Source organism: Bombus terrestris, unplaced genomic scaffold (genome assembly GCF_910591885.1).
Source record: "Bombus terrestris unplaced genomic scaffold, iyBomTerr1.2, whole genome shotgun sequence".
Lineage (NCBI taxonomy): Eukaryota > Metazoa > Arthropoda > Insecta > Hymenoptera > Apidae > Bombus > Bombus terrestris.
The window spans coordinates 7,501-20,000 of NW_025963736.1; the positions used below are offsets into that span (position 1 = coordinate 7,501).

The window sequence follows — 12,500 nt, forward strand, 5'->3', positions numbered from 1 at the left end:
TATTAAATACATCGGGATTAAGCGTTAATTTTGATCTTGAAACGTTCTGAAAAGTTTCGATTTGCACATTGGGACTTGGAAAAATTTCGATATCGAACCGGTTTTTACCAATTATCTCGCTAAAAAGTGTCACAAGGTAGGAATATTTTTGCACAAATCGATGTATCTCGACGTTTTACGTCGGGATTAAGCGTTTTTTTCGTCCCCAAGACCTTCTACAAAGTTTCGATTTTTTCGTTGGGACTTGGAAAAATTTCGATATCGAACCGGTTTTTTCCAATTATCTCGCTTAAAAGTGTCACAAGGTACGAATATTTTTGCATAAATCGACGTATCTCGACGTTTTACGTCGGGATTAAACGTTTATATGGTCGCTGGAACGTTTTTTAGAAACGGAATTATGCGACGCGACGTTGGGACTTTGAACAAGTTCGGCCGGTGCGAAAAGACCGAAAAGGTTTTTTCGAGTTATCTCGCTTAAAAGTGTCACAAGGTAGGAATATTTTTGCACAAATCGATGTATCTCGACGTTTTACGTCGGGATTAAGCGTTTTTTTCGTCCCCAAGACCTTCTACAAAGTTTCGATTTTTTCGTTGGGACTTGGAAAAATTTCGATATCGAACCGGTTTTTACCAATTATCTCGCTTAAAAGTGTCACAAGGTACGAATATTTTTGCATAAATCGACGTATCTCGACGTTTTACGTCGGGATTAAACGTTTATATGGTCGCTGGAACGTTTTCTAGAAACGGAATTATGCGACGGGACGTTGGGACTTTGAACAAGTTCGGCCGGTGCGAAAAGACCGAAAAGGTTTTTTCGAGTTATCTCGCTTAAAAGTGTTACAAGGTAGGAATATTTTTGCACAAATCGATGTATCTCGACGTTTTACGTCGGGATTAAGCGTTTTTTTCGTCCCCAAGACCTTCTACAAAGTTTCGATTTTTTCGTTGGGACTTGGAAAAATTTCGATATCGAACCGGTTTTTACCAATTATCTCGCTTAAAAGTGTCACAAGGTACGAATATTTTTGCATAAATCGACTTATCTCGACGTTTTACGTCGGGATTAAACGTTTATATGGTCGCTGGAACGTTTTTTAGAAACGGAATTATGCGACGCGACGTTGGGACTTTGAACAAGTTCGGCCGGTGCGAAAAGACCGAAAAGGTTTTTTCGAGTTATCTCGCTTAAAAGTGTCACAAGGTAGGAATATTTTTGCACAAATCGATGTATCTCGACGTTTTACGTCGGGATTGAGCGTTTTTTTCGTCCCCAAGACCTTCTACAAAGTTTCGATTTTTTCGTTGGGACTTGGAAAAATTTCGATATCGAACCGGTTTTTACCAATTATCTCGCTTAAAAGTGTCACAAGGTACGAATATTTTTGCATAAATCGACTTATCTCGACGTTTTACGTCGGGATTAAACGTTTATATGGTCGCTGGAACGTTTTCTAGAAACGGAATTATGCGACGGGACGTTGGGACTTTGAACAAGTTCGGCCGGTGGGAAAAGACCGAAAAGGTTTTTTCGAGTTATCTCGCTTAAAAGTGTTACAAGGTAGGAATATTTTTGCACAAATCGATGTATCTCGACGTTTTACGTCGGGATTAAGCGTTTTTTTCGTCCCCAAGACCTTCTACAAAGTTTCGATTTTTTCGTTGGGACTTGGAAAAATTTCGATATCGAACCGGTTTTTACCAATTATCTCGCTTAAAAGTGTCACAAGGTACGAATATTTTTGCATAAATCGACTTATCTCGACGTTTTACGTCGGGATTAAACGTTTATATGGTCGCTGGAACGTTTTTTAGAAACGGAATTATGCGACGCGACGTTGGGACTTTGAACAAGTTCGGCCGGTGCGAAAAGACCGAAAAGGTTTTTTCGAGTTATCTCGCTTAAAAGTGTTACAAGGTAGGAATATTTTTGCACAAATCGATGTATCTCGACGTTTTACGTCGGGATTAAGCGTTTTTTTCGTCCCCAAGACCTTCTACAAAGTTTCGATTTTTTCGTTGGGACTTGGAAAAATTTCGATATCGAACCGGTTTTTTCCAATTATCTCGCTTAAAAGTGTTACAAGGTACGAATATTTTTGCATAAATCGACTTATCTCGACGTTTTACGTCGGGATTAAACGTTTATATGGTCGCTGGAACGTTTTCTAGAAACGGAATTATGCGACGGGACGTTGGGACTTTGAGCAAGTTCGGCCGGTGCGAAAAGACCGAAAAGGTTTTTTCGAGTTATCTCGCTTAAAAGTGTTACAAGGTAGGAATATTTTTGCACAAATCGATGTATCTCGACGTTTTACGTCGGGATTAAGCGTTTTTTTCGTCCCCAAGACCTTCTACAAAGTTTCGATTTTTTCGTTGGGACTTGGAAAAATTTCGATATCGAACCGGTTTTTTCCAATTATCTCGCTTAAAAGTGTTACAAGGTACGAATATTTTTGCATAAATCGACTTATCTCGACGTTTTACGTCGGGATTAAACGTTTATATGGTCGCTGGAACGTTTTCTAGAAACGGAATTATGCGACGGGACGTTGGGACTTTGAGCAAGTTCGGCCGGTGCGAAAAGACCGAAAAGGTTTTTTCGAGTTATCTCGCTTAAAAGTGTTACAAGGTAGGAATATTTTTGCACAAATCGATGTATCTCGACGTTTTACGTCGGGATTAAGCGTTTTTTTCGTCCCCAAGACCTTCTACAAAGTTTCGATTTTTTCGTTGGGACTTGGAAAAATTTCGATATCGAACCGGTTTTTACCAATTATCTCGCTTAAAAGTGTCACAAGGTACGAATATTTTTGCATAAATCGACGTATCTCGACGTTTTACGTCGGGATTAAACGTTTATATGGTCGCTGGAACGTTTTCTAGAAACGGAATTATGCGACGGGACGTTGGGACTTTGAACAAGTTCGGCCGGTGCGAAAAGACCGAAAAGGTTTTTTCGAGTTATCTCGCTTAAAAGTGTTACAAGGTAGGAATATTTTTGCACAAATCGATGTATCTCGACGTTTTACGTCGGGATTAAGCGTTTTTTTCGTCCCCAAGACCTTCTACAAAGTTTCGATTTTTTCGTTGGGACTTGGAAAAATTTCGATATCGAACCGGTTTTTACCAATTATCTCGCTTAAAAGTGTCACAAGGTACGAATATTTTTGCATAAATCGACTTATCTCGACGTTTTACGTCGGGATTAAACGTTTATATGGTCGCTGGAACGTTTTTTAGAAACGGAATTATGCGACGCGACGTTGGGACTTTGAACAAGTTCGGCCGGTGCGAAAAGACCGAAAAGGTTTTTTCGAGTTATCTCGCTTAAAAGTGTCACAAGGTAGGAATATTTTTGCACAAATCGATGTATCTCGACGTTTTACGTCGGGATTAAGCGTTTTTTTCGTCCCCAAGACCTTCTACAAAGTTTCGATTTTTTCGTTGGGACTTGGAAAAATTTCGATATCGAACCGGTTTTTACCAATTATCTCGCTTAAAAGTGTCACAAGGTACGAATATTTTTGCATAAATCGACTTATCTCGACGTTTTACGTCGGGATTAAACGTTTATATGGTCGCTGGAACGTTTTCTAGAAACGGAATTATGCGACGGGACGTTGGGACTTTGAACAAGTTCGGCCGGTGGGAAAAGACCGAAAAGGTTTTTTCGAGTTATCTCGCTTAAAAGTGTTACAAGGTAGGAATATTTTTGCACAAATCGATGTATCTCGACGTTTTACGTCGGGATTAAGCGTTTTTTTCGTCCCCAAGACCTTCTACAAAGTTTCGATTTTTTCGTTGGGACTTGGAAAAATTTCGATATCGAACCGGTTTTTACCAATTATCTCGCTTAAAAGTGTCACAAGGTACGAATATTTTTGCATAAATCGACTTATCTCGACGTTTTACGTCGGGATTAAACGTTTATATGGTCGCTGGAACGTTTTTTAGAAACGGAATTATGCGACGCGACGTTGGGACTTTGAACAAGTTCGGCCGGTGCGAAAAGACCGAAAAGGTTTTTTCGAGTTATCTCGCTTAAAAGTGTTACAAGGTAGGAATATTTTTGCACAAATCGATGTATCTCGACGTTTTACGTCGGGATTAAGCGTTTTTTTCGTCCCCAAGACCTTCTACAAAGTTTCGATTTTTTCGTTGGGACTTGGAAAAATTTCGATATCGAACCGGTTTTTTCCAATTATCTCGCTTAAAAGTGTTACAAGGTACGAATATTTTTGCATAAATCGACTTATCTCGACGTTTTACGTCGGGATTAAACGTTTATATGGTCGCTGGAACGTTTTCTAGAAACGGAATTATGCGACGGGACGTTGGGACTTTGAGCAAGTTCGGCCGGTGCGAAAAGACCGAAAAGGTTTTTTCGAGTTATCTCGCTTAAAAGTGTTACAAGGTAGGAATATTTTTGCACAAATCGATGTATCTCGACGTTTTACGTCGGGATTAAGCGTTTTTTTTCGTCCCCAAGACCTTCTACAAAGTTTCGATTTTTTCGTTGGGACTTGGAAAAATTTCGATATCGAACCGGTTTTTTCCAATTATCTCGCTTAAAAGTGTTACAAGGTACGAATATTTTTGCATAAATCGACTTATCTCGACGTTTTACGTCGGGATTAAGCGTTTATTTGGTCGCTGGAACGTTTTTTAGAAATGGACTGATGCGACGCGACGTTGGGACTTTGAAGTATTTCGGACCGGTACGTAGGGACTTAGAAAAATTTCGGCCGGCGCGAAAAGTCCGAAATGATTATTTCGAGTTATTTCGTTAAAAAGCGTTATAAGGTATAATTTTTTTTACAGGGATCGTTATATCTCTATTAAATGCAATCGGATTAAACATTTTTGTCGAATTTTTTGAAAAATTAGCTTCCGTCGGACTGATACGACTGGGATATTTTTGCATTTTTTTCGTTAATTAATGTTACAAGGTATATATTTTTTTACATATTTCGTATTATTTTAACGTGTTTTAATCGATTATAAAGTTATTTTTTGTCCATAGTCGATAAAACTGTATGTTTACTGATGCAATTTTTCGGTGAAAAAAAAAATTAATTTTTTGGTAAAAATGCATTTATAATATGTTAATAATGCTTGTGGTAAAATATTTCGATGGTTGGATATCGCCTTTATATAGTAGTTATTGAACGTGCGAGCGACTAAGTTCCAGCGTCCCTTCCGAACGGTACGTTGCTACGGAGGTTTTGCACCATAAGCGCGCGGCCGCTAGCCCGGCCGGCGCCGGCCTTCCGGCCGGCCCCTTGGTATCTATAAGAGAAGCGTCGAGCCGGACGGTTCGGTCGGAACAGCGTTGGGCGCGTGGCTATTCTACGGCCTCGGTTGAGAATTCAGTCACCGCTCCTCGAGTCTTAGTGTATTTTACGCTATTTCTCGACTGTTCCTCCGTTCTCGTACTGGTTTTTTCTCTACACTGCTGCGCCGCGGGTCGAAGTCTAGGACGTAATGACCGTTAACGTGGCAAGCTTCCCCTTAGTCGGGAAGCTGGTGACCTGTGTGCACGTATTTGACAAAAGTTGGATGCGTGTGTGCTTGTACTTACGGAGTAGCCATTCTTGCCGAGACCATCGGTTGTAAGCTATTTGTAGCTGCACGATGGTCTCTTTGGCGTTCTGTAGAGTGCGTTATCTTCTGGTAACGCGTCTCTACAGAGGTGTTGAAGCTTATAAAAGAATATTCTTACGGTATGTCCAGCATGCGTATACGTGCTTTACCGCTAAGTTATATTCTACGAGAGAAGTTGGAGGAGAAAAGTTACAAACAGAAATAATTCTGTGAAGTATGAATCTTTGTATCGATATATGATGGTGAGAGAGGAGGAGAATTAAAGTGGCTGAGTGACGTTGTTACTGAACCATGGAACGTTGCTCTCTAAATTATATTATATATATATATATATAAAATGAAAAGTCTCGTCGTACGGTGCTTACGTCCCACCTACGACACAGAGAGAACTTTTAAACGAAAATGCTGGTTTTTGGGAATATATTATAAGATCCCTGGTTGATCCTGCCAGTAGTCATATGCTTGTCTCAAAGATTAAGCCATGCATGTCTCAGTACATGCCGCATTAAGGTGAAACCGCGAATGGCTCATTAAATCAGTTATGGTTTCTTAGATCATACCTACATTTACTTGGATAACTGTGGTAATTCTAGAGCTAATACATGCAAACAGATTCCGACCAGAGATGGTAGGAATGCTTTTATTAGATCAAAACCAATCGGTGGCGGATGGCTCGTCTGTCCGTCCATCGTTTGTTTTGGTGACTCTGAATAACTTTGTGCTGATCGCATGGTCATCTAGCACCGGCGACGCATCTTTCAAATGTCTGCCTTATCAACTGTCGATGGTAGGTTCTGCGCCTACCATGGTTGTAACGGGTAACGGGGAATCAGGGTTCGATTCCGGAGAGGGAGCCTGAGAAACAGCTACCACATCCAAGGAAGGCAGCAGGCGCGCAAATTACCCACTCCCGGCACGGGGAGGTAGTGACGAAAAATAACGATACGGGACTCATCCGAGGCCCCGTAATCGGAATGAGTACACTTTAAATCCTTTAACGAGGACCAATTGGAGGGCAAGTCTGGTGCCAGCAGCCGCGGTAATTCCAGCTCCAATAGCGTATATTAAAGTTGTTGCGGTTAAAAAGCTCGTAGTTGAATCTGTGTGTCACAGTGTCGGTTCACCGCTCGCGGTGTTTAACTGGCATTATGTGGTACGTCCTATCGGTGGGCTTAGCTCCTCGCGGGCGGTCCAACTAATATCCCATCGCGGTGCTCTTCACTGAGTGTCGAGGTGGGCCGATACGTTTACTTTGAACAAATTAGAGTGCTTAAAGCAGGCTACCTTCGCCTGAATACTGTGTGCATGGAATAATGGAATAGGACCTCGGTTCTATTTTGTTGGTTTTCGGAGCCCCGAGGTAATGATTAATAGGGACAGATGGGGGCATTCGTATTGCGACGTTAGAGGTGAAATTCTTGGATCGTCGCAAGACGGACAGAAGCGAAAGCATTTGCCAAAAATGTTTTCATTAATCAAGAACGAAAGTTAGAGGTTCGAAGGCGATCAGATACCGCCCTAGTTCTAACCATAAACGATGCCAGCCAGCGATCCGCCGAAGTTCCTCCGATGACTCGGCGGGCAGCTTCCGGGAAACCAAAGCTTTTGGGTTCCGGGGGAAGTATGGTTGCAAAGCTGAAACTTAAAGGAATTGACGGAAGGGCACCACCAGGAGTGGAGCCTGCGGCTTAATTTGACTCAACACGGGAAACCTCACCAGGCCCGGACACCGGAAGGATTGACAGATTGATAGCTCTTTCTTGATTCGGTGGGTGGTGGTGCATGGCCGTTCTTAGTTGGTGGAGCGATTTGTCTGGTTAATTCCGATAACGAACGAGACTCTAGCCTGCTAAATAGACGTAACTTATGGTATCTCGAAGGCCCCCGGCTTCGGTCGGTGGGTTTTTACTACCAACGTACAAACAAATCTTCTTAGAGGAACAGGCGGCTTCTAGCCGCACGAGATTGAGCAATAACAGGTCTGTGATGCCCTTAGATGTTCTGGGCCGCACGCGCGCTACACTGAAGGAATCAGCGTGTTTTCCCTGGCCGAAAGGCCCGGGTAACCCGCTGAACCTCCTTCGTGCTAGGGATTGGGGCTTGCAATTATTCCCCATGAACGAGGAATTCCCAGTAAGCGCGAGTCATAAGCTCGCGTTGATTACGTCCCTGCCCTTTGTACACACCGCCCGTCGCTACTACCGATTGAATGATTTAGTGAGGTCTTCGGACTGGTGCGCGGCCAATGTGATAAGCATTGCCGATGTTACCGGGAAGATGACCAAACTTGATCATTTAGAGGAAGTAAAAGTCGTAACAAGGTTTCCGTAGGTGAACCTGCGGAAGGATCATTAACGATATAACACAAAAACTTAAAGAATTTGACTTGAACACTTGAAAAATACGAAACTGTATAAGTCGGTAAGGAGCCGTACTCCTCCTATATCGACGAACCAAAGTATATACGACGTATCAACAAGCTATATACTTTAACAAAGAACAGTTAAATTCGCCCGGAGCGTGGCTTACTCCGTTGGCAAAAATGATGAAAAGACATAAGGAGGAGACGACCCTCCAGCTACGAAACTATACGAAGAGAAGGTGGCACTCTCTCTCGATCATCGGGATGAAGAGATACATATACGAATTCGAGGCGCCTGCGTGAGGTCGTACACAGAAAGACCCGCCGCCTGCGAATATTATGAAATTATAATAAAACTATAAATGGGAACTTGAGCTTTCGAAAATTAAACTTTGACACGAATATCGAACGAAAAATTACGAATGGAAACCACACGTAAAGAGAAATGCGATCGAGGCGCTTGCGTGAGGCCGTATACAGAAAGACCCGCCGCCACGATCTCGTATTTTTTTTCTTGCGTCGTGGAGACCGTACAAACGAATAACAAAATCTCTAAAGTGCCTCGTGTCGGAGAGATCATGCTCGCCTATTCTCTTCTATGTTTCGTGGTCTGTGTTGCGTTTGCTCTCCTCCTAGCAACGGGACATCGAAGACTCCTCTTTGGGATCGAACGAAGCGACTAAAACGAGTCGACGAGAGCGAAAGTACGAGTAGCGAGTCGCGCATATAGAAAGGATACCGATATATCTTCGAAGGTTCTCTTCGAAGATCCATGGATACCTTATGTGCGTCGACCTCTCGTCTCTTTCACCGCTCTCGGTCGTTCTCGAAACGTGCTTCCTACCCATAGGGCGTGTGCTCTTCGTATGTCGTTTTGTTCGAAATAACGAAACCACTTGTAACATACTCGTGGATCGGGTAACCTAGAACGAAAACGCATTGCGTGGATGTTGGCCCGCTATGATAATGATATAATGATGATGATGATGATGATGATGACGATGACTATGATGACGATGCGTAGCAACGATTCGTAACTAGTCTAGCCGAAGTTGGTTCGGAGGGGACCGCAGGCTGTCTATCCTCGATGTCGTGAGTCGGACACCCGTGCCGTCGCTAGAGCTTTTTCAAAGCTCGGCTTCTGGATATTGGGAAGAAAGACCGCTCGAGGACGACGGCTGCGCGTGCGTCCCATCGAATTTTTTTTTATACCACCTGAACGACTAAAGTTTCGTCTAGTTCGTTGCCTACCGTCGCATATAATCCCGTTCAGAGGGGACCGCAGACTGTCTATCCTCGTTGTCGTGAGTCGGACACCCGTGCCGTCGCTAGAGTTTTTTCAAAGCTCGGCTTCTGGATATTGGGAAGAAAGACCGCGCGAGGTAGATGGATGCGAGTCCCATCGAATTTTTTTATTTTTTTTAAACACTACCTGAACGACTAAAGTTTTATCTAGTTCGTCGCTATATAACCCGTTCAGAGGGGACCGCAGGCTGTCTATCCTCGTTGTCGTGAGTCGGACACCCGTGCCGTCGCTGGAGTTTTTTCAAAGCTCGGCTTCTGGATATTGGGAAGAAAGACCGCGCGAGGTAGATGGATGCGATTCCCATCGAATTTTTTTTATTTAAAAAAAAACAATCACCTGAACGGAGATGTGTTCTCTTTCGTCGATTTTTCACGCTTTGAGTCGTCGCGATCGCCATCCGTTCGGAGGAGATCGCCGACTTCGAAGCCTCGATGTCGTGAGTCGGACACCCGTGCCGTCGCTAGAGTTTTTTCAAAGCTCGGCTTCTGGATATTGGGAGGAAAGACCGCTCGAGGCCGAGGGTCGCGCGAGTCCCATCGAATCTTTACATCACCCGAACGATGGAGGCGCACGCTCTTTTTCTTGAATAATTGGACGAGAGGAATGCGTAGTATCGTATTATATACACACACACACATATATATATATATATATATATGGGCTAGCCACCGTGCGTATTTCTTCGCGAGATCGTGTGCTGAACAGAGGATTCAGAATCGGGTGTTATATCCCCGTCGTTTCCTGACGAACGGAGCTTCGATCTCGATGGTTGTTATATATCATAATGTACTTTTCGCCCGGCCGGCGGACGCGCGTATCTTCGCGCGTTCGTCGGATTTCATTTTCGAACGTTTTCGTGTCGTCGATCTTCCGGCGACTTCTGCGCGTCCGATTCCCGTTGGTCGGTCGTGTCGGATCTCGGCTTCGCTCGAACCGAGTATTAAGAGTACATGGAGTACAAAAGTTTTAAAAAATATATAAAAAGATTACCCTGAACGGTGGATCACTTGGCTCGTGGGTCGATGAAGAACGCAGCTAATTGCGCGTCAACGTGTGAACTGCAGGACACATGAACATCGACATTTCGAACGCACATTGCGGTCCACGGATACAATTCCTGGACCACGCCTGGCTGAGGGTTGCTCACGTAAACCTAAGACTGCTTGCGTTGCGTGTCGTTCCTCTCTATCTGTCTCTCTCTGTCCCTTGGTGCCTTCGATAACCCGCCGTCGTTCTTACGATACGTAGAACGTTTCAGAGTCGGAGGAAGCGCACGAAGAAGGATACGAACAAGAGCGGACGCGAGAGAACGTACGCGACGTACGAGCGATTGTTGGACGCTCGTCGGCGTTCGTCGCGGTCGTGCCGAGACCGTGCAATTCGTACGCATGCTCGATATATAAACTATCGTGTTCACGGGAGACACTACGAAATTCTACCTCTGTCTCTCTCTGTCCCTTGGTGCCTTCGACAACCCGCCGTCGTTCTTACGATACGTAGAACGTTTCAGAGTCGGAGGAAGAGCACGAAGAAGGATACGAATAAGAGCGGAGAGAACCGTCACGGACCTGCGTGAGTGCTAGCGGCGTCGTGAGTCGTTCTTTCGTACGACCGCCCGCTTATGCACCGCTTCGTGTCGGTTATCGAATATATTATATATATATATATATATATATATATATATACGTAGTGTTGTCCTCGTGACCGATTTTTTTTTCATATCAGCAGATTTGCATACGTTTGCAGGTTTTCGATGTGCACGATGTCCGCGCCCCCGACGTCGTCTTAAATGAATATTATTTTGGCGAGACTGAGAGAAAGCAAATATGGGAACTCGGTCGAGAGAGGAGAGAATGAGAACAGCCTCAGATAAAAGTAAACTTGGTAACGGTGCGGAATTTTGCCGTACAACCGTCTTTTCTTAAGACGTTTTACTCGAATAGCCCCAGGGATCTAATGCCCACTCCGTCTCTTCGTGCGTAGAGATATACTCTGCACGCGCGCGAGCGACTGACAACGACGAGGACCGTCGCATCGATGGGTCGTCGTTGCGTTTAATATACTCTGTGCTTGTAATTTATCCCCGAAAGAGAGCCGTAGATCCGGGAACGCACACGTGATTTCTTCGAACGCTGATGACTTAGGGAGATGATCCCCAGGCGTTGCGCGGAGATCGGAGAGTACGCGTTACTTGTATCGGGACGAATTTTCCCCGTCGTTCGCGTATCTCTCTGCCCGCCGGCCCTGGCCCAAAGCCACGTTCGTCGGAAATCGTACAAATCGTGTGCGAACTAGCGCGTGTCTATGATCGGCTACGGGTGTTTTACCAAGCTCGAGGTGTTGCGCAACGTTTCCGTACCTGACGAAGATGCGCACGAGAGTCCGTTACAAAGTCGTTGGATGGTCGTCGTCGTCGTCGTGTCAGAGAGAATCTCTGGACACGTACAGGAGAGATCGTAGACGAGGAAGATGACGATCCCCTTTGGCGAGGCTGGAGTGAAACTTTGATTTAATTAAAGACGAGGTATACACGCGCGTACGACGTGATAGTCGTGCGCGCGTGTGATTTTTTTTAAGGCAATTCGGCGCTACAAGTACTGGAAAACAGAGAGTGTTGGTCATCCCATGCCTTTTCGGCGTCTATCGCTGGACCGCGCATCCTAACGTCGACGGTCGTCCAGTCCCCGAACACACCACAGTGTACGTCTCGCTCGCTTTTCCACTTGCGTGCGTTCCCGTGCGTTTTCGTCGTCGTCGGTACAGAGCAAAGAAACTTTGACGTTTCGATCTCTGTGCCGGCAGAAAACAAGGAACCGCTGGAATTTGTCGAGAGTAGAGAAACGGCTGTAAGGGACTGAGGACGGGCGTTAAAAATCACCGACGATCGTTTTAAGGATGTCTGGCGTGAGTCTTAGCTCGAACATGATACGACGTACGAAGAAAAAAGGGCACTTTGGCGCGATGCTTAAAACGCTTCTCTGGAAGGAAAGAGTGTTCTCGTTCTATTCGAATTTTTATTTTTTTTTATTTTTTTTTCTCTTTGAGGCGATTTTCGCATATAGAGATAAAAAAAAATATCACCTTCTCTCGTACTGGAGTTTCATAGCTTTGTTCGAAGTGTTCGCGCATACACGGCACGAACGTGTTTTTTTTTTCTTTGAATAAAAAATCACATTTTTGTCTCGTGTCGTGACGTTGAAGCGACCTCAGAGTAGGCGAGAT

General features: G+C 44.4%; 2 non-coding genes across 2 annotated transcripts; both read left to right on the forward strand.

Annotated features, from left to right (window-relative positions):
* Positions 1–6,041: 6,041 nt before the first annotated feature.
* Positions 6,042–7,964, forward strand: LOC125387138. Its single transcript, XR_007227685.1, has one exon. It is a non-coding gene; the product is annotated as a small subunit ribosomal RNA (ribosomal RNA).
* A 2,301-nt stretch (positions 7,965–10,265) lies between these two features.
* LOC125387137 lies at positions 10,266–10,420 on the forward strand. Its single transcript, XR_007227683.1, has one exon. It is a non-coding gene; the product is annotated as a 5.8S ribosomal RNA (ribosomal RNA).
* Positions 10,421–12,500: the final 2,080 nt, after the last annotated feature.